Below are 12,304 nucleotides of genomic sequence, written 5' to 3' on the forward strand. Positions count from 1 at the left end.
GTTCACAAACTCTGACGTAAATACGCATACCACGCACCGATGCGCAGGACCGCGGGAGCGAACATACGCAAATTGTGGATATGTGCCCGCACGGCAGAACAAGTGCACGCGCAGTGGGTATGTGTGTGCAGTTTGTACGTGATGTGTGTTCTGCAATATTTTTCGACTTTGACATGTAATATCCTGAAGTTGGGATTCATTATATATCCCCTTCAAACATATTTTGAGATTAAATTCACATAAGAAAGGATATAGTTAGTCCATAGACTAGAATTTTTATGTTCCTATATAAAATTCTGATTATTCATAATTATCTTCCATTATTGTGTATATTACTCATAAAGTGATTTGAGGTAGATATGTAATATCCTGAAGTTGGGATTCATTATATATCCCCTTCAAACATATTTTGAGACAGATTAAATTCACATAAGAAAGGATATATTTAGACAATCAGAATATATAGTCTACCTCTGTCCAGACGGAATCGTTATAAATAGTCCCTATCAATATTATATATATATATATATATATATATATATATATATAAAATATCCCATGTAAAACTACATGTATAGAAAGTACATGTATCATAATATAAGTCTCTTAGGGATCCACAGGTCTTCAATTAGAGATTTATTAATTACTGCATGGAATATAGCCCTATCAGTACTAATATGATGACTCACAAATCTGGTATAATTATGCCCCTTGCACTCCGGGTCATTTATAGAAGCATTCGTATCATGCATCTCAATTTGTATACTTTATTATAAATTTTTATTGTATTATTTGTTTATTTATTTCTCTATTGTTTCTATACAGGTCCATCCGATCTGATCACTATGGTAAGTATATAACAATTGAACAGATTTCCTGATCTGAACTTTATCTTTAAAAGTTCAAAAGTTAGCTGTCCGCTCGGTTGGAAAATGTCCTGAATTCCATGTACTGTATTCTCTTTTCATTAAATTTTTGTATAACGTTGTTTTGTCTAATCTACAGACAGGTCCTCTTGAGAAGAGGAAGAGAAAGATTGTGTATATGTTTCTAGACATATTATACACACTTTTAAAATACTGAGACAGATTGTTTTTTCTCTACAAAGGGAGAATTCTTCTTACAGGAATGGGAGATAGCTGTTATACTCGTTCAACCCCACTGGTTGCATGCTGCCCATCAGGAAGTTGAGTTTTGTTTATAATTTTAGCAGTTCATTGTCAACATTGCCTCCTCTAATACCTAACTGAATGCGTTGCATGCCATATGCTTTCAGGCCTCCAGTCTAACTTCCATGATATTGTAGGAAATGTTTAGCCACTGATGTTAGGGTTCTAAACCTCTCTACATCCTTTCTCGCATTTTTAATGTTATTGGCATGTTCCAGAATACGGACCCTCAATGGGCGGATGGTTTTACCGATGTATATTTTGCCACATGGGCACTCCAGGTGGTACACTACGCCCATTGTGGTACAATTAATAAAATTCTGGATCAACCATTTCTTACCAAATTTGTCTATATATGACTGTTTCGGTGTCATGTACTGGCAGGCTTTGCATCGACCACATTGGTATGATCCTTTCTTATTGTATAGTTGTCTAGAGGACACAGTTAAGTGGCTCTGTACAATTAGGTCTCTCAAATTTTTGGATCTCCTCCAACTGCTTTGTACTCGGTTAGGTAGCACTTGCCTCAGGACTTCATCCGTTTGTAATATAGACCAGTGTTTCTGTAAAATGCCATTAATTTCCTTCCAGTTGGGATTAAATGTACTCACAAATCTGCCTGGTTCCTCTTTTTGAGGTCTATGTTTGGGAGTTAACAATGATTCCCTCGTGTATGATTTTACATTCTGGACAGCAGATTTGACGATCTTGTTGCTATATCCCCATTTCTTTAATCGGTTACATACTTGAATCTCACGTTCTTGATAGATCTTCTCATCAGAGCAGTTTCTCTTGGTACGGAGTAATTCTCCCTTGGGGATTGCTTTGATGGTTGCGGGAAGGTGAGAACTATTAAAGTGTAGAATACTGTTAGTCGCTGTCTTCTTACAAAAAAACATCAGTACTGATCCTACCATCATTTTCAATTTTGATACTCAGATCCAAAAAGTGGATTTCTCTCTGATCTTTCCTGTCAGTTTTAAGTTAAGGTCATTATGGTTCAGAATGCTCATAAATTCTTCCAACATCTCTACTCCTTCCTCCCAAATTATTAGGATATCATCAATATAGCGAAGATATAATAGAATATGTTGTGTGTACTTCTCCATGGTTTCATTAAATACATATTCCTTCTCCCACCATCCAAGATAGAGGTTCGCGTATGATGGGGCACAAGCCGTCCCCATCGCTGTCCCTCTAACTTGGAGGTAGAATCGTTCTTCGCTGATGAAATAATTTTTCGTAAGTATGAATTGTAGTAATGTGATCAGGAAATCATTGAACTTTTAATGTGCCCCCATGTTCAGGAAATATTTTATGGCAGCCAATCCCTTATTGTGATCAATGCTGGTGTACAGGCTTTCAACATCGTAGGTGGCTAGCCATGTTCCGTGGTTGACAGTCATATCGTGTAGTTTCTTCAATACGTACATAGTGTCTCTGGTGTAGGATGGTAGCGTTAGTTTGTGGTGTCTAAGATATTGATCTACATATGTACTCGCCTTTTCTGTTAAACTTCCCACACCAGAGACAATCGGTCTTCCAGGGGGAGTTCTTTCATCTTTATGCACTTTCGGCAGAAGGTATAGAGTTGCCACTTTTGGATTGTCTGTTTTTAAGAAATCAAAATCTTTTTTCTGTATAGTCCCACTTTGATGTGCTTTCAAAATGATGGAATTATATAAACTGACAGGAGGGAAAAGAATAGCGTTATAGGAAATCATTAAGTGGCAAGACACTGTAATTAAACCCTCAGATAAAGGGGGGAACATTGTGTTATGGCCAAAACAAATGTACGTTGCAGAATTGAGAAGACAGCTGAGTGATCAAGACTGTTACAAACCACTGATCTTTAACCCAACCAAAAAAAAGTTGTGTTTATATAATTCCATCAATCCAAAAGTGGCAACTCTATACCTTCTGCCGAAAGTGCATAAAGATGAAAGCACTCCCCCTGGAAAACCGATTGTCTCTGGTGTGGGAAGTTTAACAGAAAAGGTGGGTACATATGTAGATCAATATCTGAGACACCACGTACTAATGCTACCATCCTACACCAGAGACACTATGGACGTATTGAAGAAACTACATGATATGACTGTCAACCAGGGAACATGGCTGGCCACCTACGATGTTGAAAGCCTGTACACCAGCATCGATCACAATAAGGGATTGGCAGCCATAAAATATTTCCTGAACATGGGGACACATTATGCGCTCAATGATTTCCTGATCACATTACTACAATTCATACTTACGAAAAATTATTTTATCAGCAAAGAACGATTCTACCTCCAAGTTAGAGGGACAGTGATGGGGATGGCTTGTGCCCCATCATACGCGAACCTCTATCTTGGATGGTGGGAGAAGGAATATGTATTTAATGGAACCATGGAGAAGTACACACAACATATTCTATTATATGTTTGCTATATTGATGATATCCTAATAATTTGGGAGGAAGGAGTAGAGATATTGGAAGAAATTATGAGCATTCTGAACCATAATGACCTTAACTTAAAACTGACAGGAGAGAAAGATCAGAGAGAAATCCACTTTTTGGATCTGAGTATCAAAATTGAAAATGATGGTAGGATCAGTACTGATGTTTTTCGTAAGAAGACAACGACTAACAGTATTCTACACTTTAATAGTTCTCACCTTTCCGCAACCATCAAAGCAATCCCCAAGGGAGAATTACTCCATACCAAGAGAAACTGCTCTGATGAGAAGATCTATCAAGAACGTGAGATTCAAGTATGTAACCGATTAAAGAAATGGGGATATAGCAACAAGATCATCAAATCTGCTGTCCAGAATGTAAAATCATACACTAGGGAATCATTGCTAACTCTCAAACATAGACCTCAAAAAGAGGAACCAGGCAGATTTGTGAGTACATTTAATCCCAAAATGGAAGGAAATTAATGGCATTTTACAGAAACACTGGTCTATATTACAAACTGATGAAGTCCTGAGGCAAGTGCTACCTAACCGAGTACAAAGCATTTGGAGGAGATCTAAAAATTTGAGAGACCTAATTGTACTGAGCCACTTAACTGTGTCCTCTAGACAACTATACAATAAGAAAGGATCATACCAATGTGGTCGATGCAAAGCCTGCCAGTACATGACACCGAAACAGTCATATATAGACAAATTCGGTAAGAAATGGTTGATCCAGAATTTTATTAATTGTACAACAATGGGCGTAGTGTACCACCTTGAGTGCCCATGTGGCAAAATATACATCGGTAAAACCATCCGCCCATTGAAGGTCCGTATTCTGGAACATGCCAATAACATTAAAAATGCGAGAAAGGATGTAGAGAGGTTTAGAACCCTAACATCAGTGGCTAAACATTTCCTACAATATCATGGAAGTGAGACTGGAGGCCTGAAAGCATATGGCATGCAACGCATTCAGTTAGGTATTAGAGGAGGCAATGTTGACAATGAACTGCTAAAATTAGAAACAAAACTCATCTTCCTGATGGGCAGCATGCAACCAGTGGGGTTGAATGAGTATAGCAGCTATCTCCCATTCCTGTAAGAAGAATTCTCCCTTTGTAGAGAAAAAACAATCTGTCTCAGTATTTTAAAAGTGTGTATAATACGTCTAGAAACATATACACAATCTTTCTCTTCCTCTTCTCAAGAGGACCTGTCTGTAGATTAGACAAAACAACGTTATACAAAAATTTAATGAAAAGAGAATACAGTACATGGAATCCAGGACATTTTCCAACCGAGCGGACAGCTAACTTTTGAACTTTTAAAGATAAAGTTCAGATCAAGAAATCTGTTCAATTGTTATATACTTACCATAGTGATCAGATCGGATGAACCTGTATAGAAACAATAGAGAGAAATAAATAAATAAATAATACAATAAAAATGTATAATGAAGTATACAAATTGAGATGCATGATACGAATGCTTCTATAAATGACCCGGAGTGCTATGGACATAATTATACCAGATTTGTGAGTCATCATTTTAGTACTGATAGGGCTATATTCCATGCAGTAATTAATAGATCTCTAATTGAAGACCTGTGGATCCCTAAGAGACTTATATTATGATACATGTACTTTCTATACGTGTAGTTTTACATGGGATATATTATATATATATATATATATAATATTGATAGGGACTATTTATAACGATTCCGTCTGGACAGAGGTAGACTATATATTCTGATTGTCTAAATATATCCTTTCTTATGTGAATTTAATCTGTCTCAAAATATGTTTGAAGGGGATATATAATGAATCCCAACTTCAGGATATTACATATCTACCTCAAATCACTTTATGAGTAATATACACAATAATGGAAGATAATTATGAATAATCAGAATTTTATATAGGAACATAAAAATTATTTACACATACATAATAGAAACACAATGATTATTATAACACAATTGGTTACCACGCGGCACAGATAACCCAATTTTTACTTTATTATAGGGCACCTTTTTCATTATAAGCGTGGTATCGTATTACCATGTTTAATTTCTAAATCAATATTCGTCACATTATATTTAGTTTATTTAATTACAATTTTGATATTTTCTTGCACATTTTAGTATTTTCTCACTGTCATCGTAAAACTCTTTTTATTTCATTATTTATTTTATTTTTATTCAAAAATTTTTTTTTTTTTCCCACTTTGATCAATAATATACATATGAGATATTTAATCTATCTCATTATAACCATTCACATAGAAGTGTGAGAGAACAGCGAGGTCAGAGGCTCAATGCATACTACTCGCTCATTATAAAGTGTAAGTACACCAGTTTTGTTGGTATTGGTTTGTCACTTTTCACATTTTAATTTTTTTCTTTTTTCACGGTTTTAATTTTTTACACGGAATTATGTCTAATGTTCAATAATTATTTGTGTGGTCTCTTAGTACATGAATATGACTATTAGGTACCCGTACGGAAGGATTCAGCCTACTAAACATAGAACTCCTGGGGATATAGTAATATATGATAGGGATAACCAGGAGGCTCAGACTTAATGATAGTAGAATGAAGCCCAGCATAGCAGACACGAAATCAGCATCTATCTTTCTCTCTAGTAAACGCAATATCAGGGTACTACTGGTCCGCCTGAGTCACATGACCGGACCAGCTGCATTGCTAGTTCCCAAAGGACGAGAGCCGCATTGTGATAGGCCGTAACTGTCACGTGACCGGGATACCGCTCCGTGATTGGGGAGGTTAAACGATGATAATCTGATCAGGGGAGACATTCTGGTTAGCCCTGACAAAACTAAACTGTGAAATGCGCGTCGGCGATTCACACTCTTTCCATGTGTTCAACCAAATGTGCATGTCAGACTTAGGTGTGCTAGTCAGAAAATGTATTCAGACCAGTAAATAATATGCAGGATATCAATAGAATTCCATGTGCAGTGCAGGCTTCCTAATTACTTCTACAGCCTATAATCCATTCATACAGATATAGCCTGACACTGAACTATTGCCTGGTCTGCACAGAGGATAGCATATAGAGGAATCTCACTGAATTTATAATGTTATTGTAGTGCAGCTGAAGTTATCCTGCATAGACAGAGAACTTTAATGTAGCGGCTCAAAAAGTAACAGTGGTTATGTGTCACAGTACTAAGCACTTGTATCCATTTGCAGGCCATACGTGGATTATTTATGTTTGATATGGCTCACACAGCGTATTGGTTTCAATAAATGTTAAACACAGTGTTTGCAATAAAAATACATGAATAGCAAATCATAAGTGCAATAGCACGGATACAAATTATTACCATCCAAATGCATTAACGCTTGTATTTTACATATACCCTGGAAGATCCCTGTGGATTACTGTGAACTATAGACTGGCATAGACAAACAATTGCTAATAAGGAGCTTGTTACATGCTATATTTAAAACTATCTCTGCCACACAAATCTTTTAGTTATAGAACAGCCTTAATCGCTGACAGCAGAGACTGAGAGCTCTGTGATAGAGATTTGTAGCTGTTCATGATAGCAACAGTATTCATATTTCACAGTATTAACAATTGTATCCACTTGTAGACCATACAATGAGTACTCATGTTTGACATGGCCTATACAGGGAGAAGGCACTAAACAACGTTACATATAATATCTGTGGCAATAACGCTATGATAAGAGATTATAGGTGCAACTGTCTGGATATATATTAACTTGGCCGGAAAGTATCAATCTTGTACAGACAAGCCATTATCAAACAAAAACTTGTTATATCTCATATTTAAAAGCTGTCTCTGTTATACAAAAAAGTGTTTACTTATGGAATGACTTTAAGCGCTGACAGCAGAGACTGAGAGCGCTGATTACTAGAGACACTTGATATATACACTAGGAAGTATCTGTGCATTAGTGTGAATATCATACTGGTAAAAACAAGCCACTATAAGTGAGAAGCATATACAAGTTATTACTTATAGGGGCAGATTAGGAGTGCATTGACAGCAGAGACTGAGAACGCGAACCAATAATTTATATGAATTGATGTATTGATGCTTTAAATAACATGCCCTGATATACATATTGGCTTAAAATATCTATTTTTTAGTGATGCATGCCAAATGCACATGTCAATCTAGTGGTATTGACAGTAGAAATTGGAAACACCAGCCGACTAGTCACAGGGAATTCATTTAATATCAATTTAACAATTAACATCATATCTATGTGTATTCCAGGCAAGTTTGCGACTAAATATTGAGATTAAAATTCTGACAGCACCAACTAATCATTATTAAGGTCATAGAACCTGAGATAATCTTACTACCCATATAACACATTGCACAGCACAGTGGCTCAAAAGAGTGTGTTTTTTAACATTACATGTTGCACTGTGTATCACACTTGTCTTTATTTGATTTTAAAACTTTCATAGTTTTTGGCTCTTTTATCAAGATGAAAATAAAAGATATATTTTAATTGTGTGAATATTTAGCTTTAAGTGCGCCACCCCAAGTCCAATCTCCTTCCTTTCCCTTCAAAACGAGTTTCATATATTGGCAACAATATATGGTGTGGCAGCACACCCTAAGCTTGACCAGTTACAAGGCGGTGTAATATAAGTAGGGGTATTTCATTCACGATTTATGCAAAATTTCAACACTAGTGCAGTAGCTTCCCCATTCCCTTTTTCCTTATTTAACATTTTTTGAAAAATGACAGGGGTGTGCAGGAGATGCTGTCAGTGGCCTGAAAAATTGCGGGCCACTTTCGGCATTCTGCCACTGCGTGCCGAAGACTGGAGCGCCAGAAAACACTGCTGAACCTGCCCCACCATCAATTTAAGCAAGAGGTGGTAATGAGGTGGAATTCAACACTCTATATGCTTCAGAGGATGGAGAACCAGCAAAAGGCCATTCAAGCCTATACATCCACCTACGATATAGACAAAGGAGGGGTAATGCACCTGACTCAAGCGCAGTGGAGAATGATTTCTATCTTGTGCAAGGTTCTCCAACACTTCAAACTTGCCACACGTGAAGTCAGTTCAGATACTGCCAGCTTGAGTCAGGTCATTCCCCTCATCAGGCTTTTGCAGAAGCAGCAGGAGAAATTGAAGGAGGAGCTAATATGGAGCAATTCCGCAAAGTACGTGGGACTTGTGGATGGAGCCCTTCATTCACTTTGCCAGGATTCAAAGGTGGTCAATCTATTGAAACCAGAGCACTACATTTTGGCCACCGTGCTCGATCCTGGGTTTAAACCCTATGTTGTATCTCTCTTTCCAGCAGACACAAGTGTGCAGAGGTGCAAAGACCTGCAGGTTAGTAAATTGTCAACTCAAGCGGAACGTGACCAGTCAACAGTTCGTCCTTCAATTTTTCCCGCCACTGGGGCTGCAAGGAAAAGGATAAGATTTCCTAGCCCACCCGCTGGCAGTGATGCAGGGCAGTCAGGAGCAAAAGCTGACATCTGGTCCGGACTGAAGGGTCTGCCAACGATTACTGACATGTGTACTGTCACTGCATATGATTCTGTCACCATTGAAAGAATGGTGGAGGATTATATGAGTGACAGCATCCAAGTAGGCATATCAGACATTCCGTATCTATACTGACAGGAAAAAGAGGCAATTTGGATGCCCTTGCACAAACTGGCTTTATTTTACCTAAGTTGCCCCCTCCTCCAGTGTGTACTTTAAAAGAGTGTTTAGTGCAGCCGGTAACCTTGTCAGCGATCGGCGTAGGAGGTTACTTCCACTAAATGTGGAGAAGATGATGTTCATCAAAATGAATTATAAATTTCTATTGGAAGACCTTTACCAGCAATTGCCTCCAGAAAGTATACAGGGACCTGTGATGGTGGATTCCAGTGGGGATGAATTAATACTCAGTGAGGAGGATGTACACAGTGAAAGGGGTGAGGAATCGGAGGATGAGGTGGACATCTTGCTTCTGTAGAGCCAGTTTGTGCAAGGAGAGATTGATTGCTTCTTTTTTGGTGGGGGCCCAAACAAACCAGTCATTTCAGCCACAGTCATGTGGCCGACACTGTCGCTGAAATGATTGGTTTGTAAAAGTGTGCATGTCCTGTTTATACAACATAAGGGTGGGTGGGAGGGCCCAAGGACAATTTCATCTTGCACCTCTTTTTCTTCTTTGCATCATGTGCTGTTTGGGGACTATTTTTTTTGTAACATCCTATCTGCAACTGCAGTGCCACTCCTAGATGGGCCAGGTGTTTGTGCCGCACACTTGTGTCACTTAACTTAGTCATACACCAAACTCAGTGCAACTTTTAGGCCTAAAACAATATTGTGAGTTGTGAGGTTTTCAGAATAGACTGGAAATGAGTGGAAATTAATGTTATTGAGGTTAATAATACCTTAGGAGCAAAATAACCCCCAAATTCTGTGATTTTAGCTGTTTTTATGTTTTTTTTAAAAAAATCATCCAAAACCAAAACCAAAACACAAAAGGGTGGTTTTGGCAAAACCAAGCCAAAACCAAAACACGAAAGTGGAATTGGAAACCAAAACCAAAACACAAAACACGAAAAGTGCCCGCCGCCACACATCTCTAAAAAAATGTTTCCAGAACTTCTCTTGAATCAAAGTAATGTACAGAATAGAATTTATGGGAGCCGGAATCCATCTTGTATTGTTGTGTCACAGACAATCTGACTCTCATATATTCATCATTCATTTATATGACTCTCTGTTTATGTATAGTCACTAGGATTTAGTTGTGTATTTTCCTCAGTAGCCGGAATATCAATATTATCATATGATGGTTTTTCATCCTCATGAGCTAGTCATGGGAATGCAGGTGATGTTGTGATGATCTCCTAAAAATATATATATCTGCTATATATTATATACTGGTGGTCAGCAAACCACCAGTATATAATATATAGCAGCAAACTGTGCAAAACTGAAATACACCACAGGTATGGATGGATAGTATAATTGACGACACAGAGGTAGGTAGAGCAGTGGCCTTCTGTTCCGTACTGCTATATATTATATACTGGTGGTCAGCAAACTGTGCAAAACTGAAATGCACCACAGGTATGGATGGATAGTATAGTTGATGACACAGAGGTAGGTAGAGCAGTGGCCTACTGTACCGTACTGCTATATATTAGATACTGGTGGTCAGCAAACTGTGCAAAACTGAAATTCACCACAGGTATGGATGGATGGTATAATTGACGACACAGAGTAAGGTAGAGCAGTGGCCTACTGTACCGTACTGCTATATATTAGATACTGGTGGTCAGCAAACTGTGCAAAACTGAAATGCACCACAGGTATGGATGGATAGTATAATTGACGACACAGAAGTAGGTAGAGCAGTGGCCTTCTGTACCGTGCTGCTATATATTATATACTGGTGGTCAGCAAAATTATGCACTGTACTCCTACTTTATACTACAATGCAGCACAGATATGGAGCGTTTTTCAGGCAGAGAATGTATAATACTGGTGGTCACTGGTCAGCAAAACTCTGCACTGTACTACTCCTATATAATACAGGTGGTCCCCAGTCCCCACAATAAAGCAGTGTGAGCACAGATATATGCAGCACACTGAGCACAGATATGGAGCATTTTTCAGGCAGAGAACGTATAATACTGGTGGTCACTGGTCACTGGTCAGCAAAACTCTGCACTGTACTACTCCTATATAATACTGGTGGTCCCCAGTCCCCACAATAAAGCAGTGTGAGCACAGATATATGCAACACACTGAGCACAGATATGGAGCGTTTTTCAGGCAGAGAATTTATAATAATGGTGGTCACTGGTTACTGGTCAGCAAAACTCTGCACTGTACTCCTCCTATATAATACTGGTGGTCCCCAGTCCCCACAATAAAGCAGTGTGAGCACAGATATATGCAGCACACTGAGCACAGATATGGAGCGTTTTTCAGGCAGAGAACGTATAATACTGGTGGTCACTGGTCAGCAAAACTCTGCACTGTACTCCTCCTATATAATACTGGTGGCCCCAGTCAGCACAATAAAGCAGTGAGAGCACAGATATATGCAGCACACTGAGCACAGATATGGAGTGTTTTTCAGGCAGAGAACGTATAATACTGGTGGTCACTGGTCAGCAAAACTCTGCACTGTACTCCTCCTATATAATACTGGTGGTCCTCAGTCCCCACAATAAAGCAGTGTGAGCACAGATATATGCAGCACACTGAGCACAGATATGGAGCGTTTTTCAGGCAGAGAACGTATAATACTGGTGGTCACTGGTCAGCAAAACTCTGCACTGTACTCCTCCTATATAATACTGCTGGTCCCCAGTCCCCACAATAAAGCAGTGAGCACAGATATTTGCAGCCCCCTGAACAAAACTGAGAGGACGCCAGTCACGTCCTCTCACTATCATTTCCAATGCACGAGTGAAAAATGGCGGCGACGCGCGGCTCCTTATATAGAATCCGAATCTCGCGAGAATCCGACAGCGGGATGATGACGTTCGGGCGCGCTCGGGTTAACCGAGCAAGGTGGGAGGATTCGAATCTGCCTCGGACCAGTGTAAAATGGGTGAAGTTCGGGGGGGTTCGGATTCCGAGGATCCGAAACCGCTCATCACTAATTTATATGTATAGTTAATTAAAAAAAAAA

Source organism: Pseudophryne corroboree, chromosome 10 (genome assembly GCF_028390025.1).
Source record: "Pseudophryne corroboree isolate aPseCor3 chromosome 10, aPseCor3.hap2, whole genome shotgun sequence".
NCBI lineage: Eukaryota > Metazoa > Chordata > Amphibia > Anura > Myobatrachidae > Pseudophryne > Pseudophryne corroboree.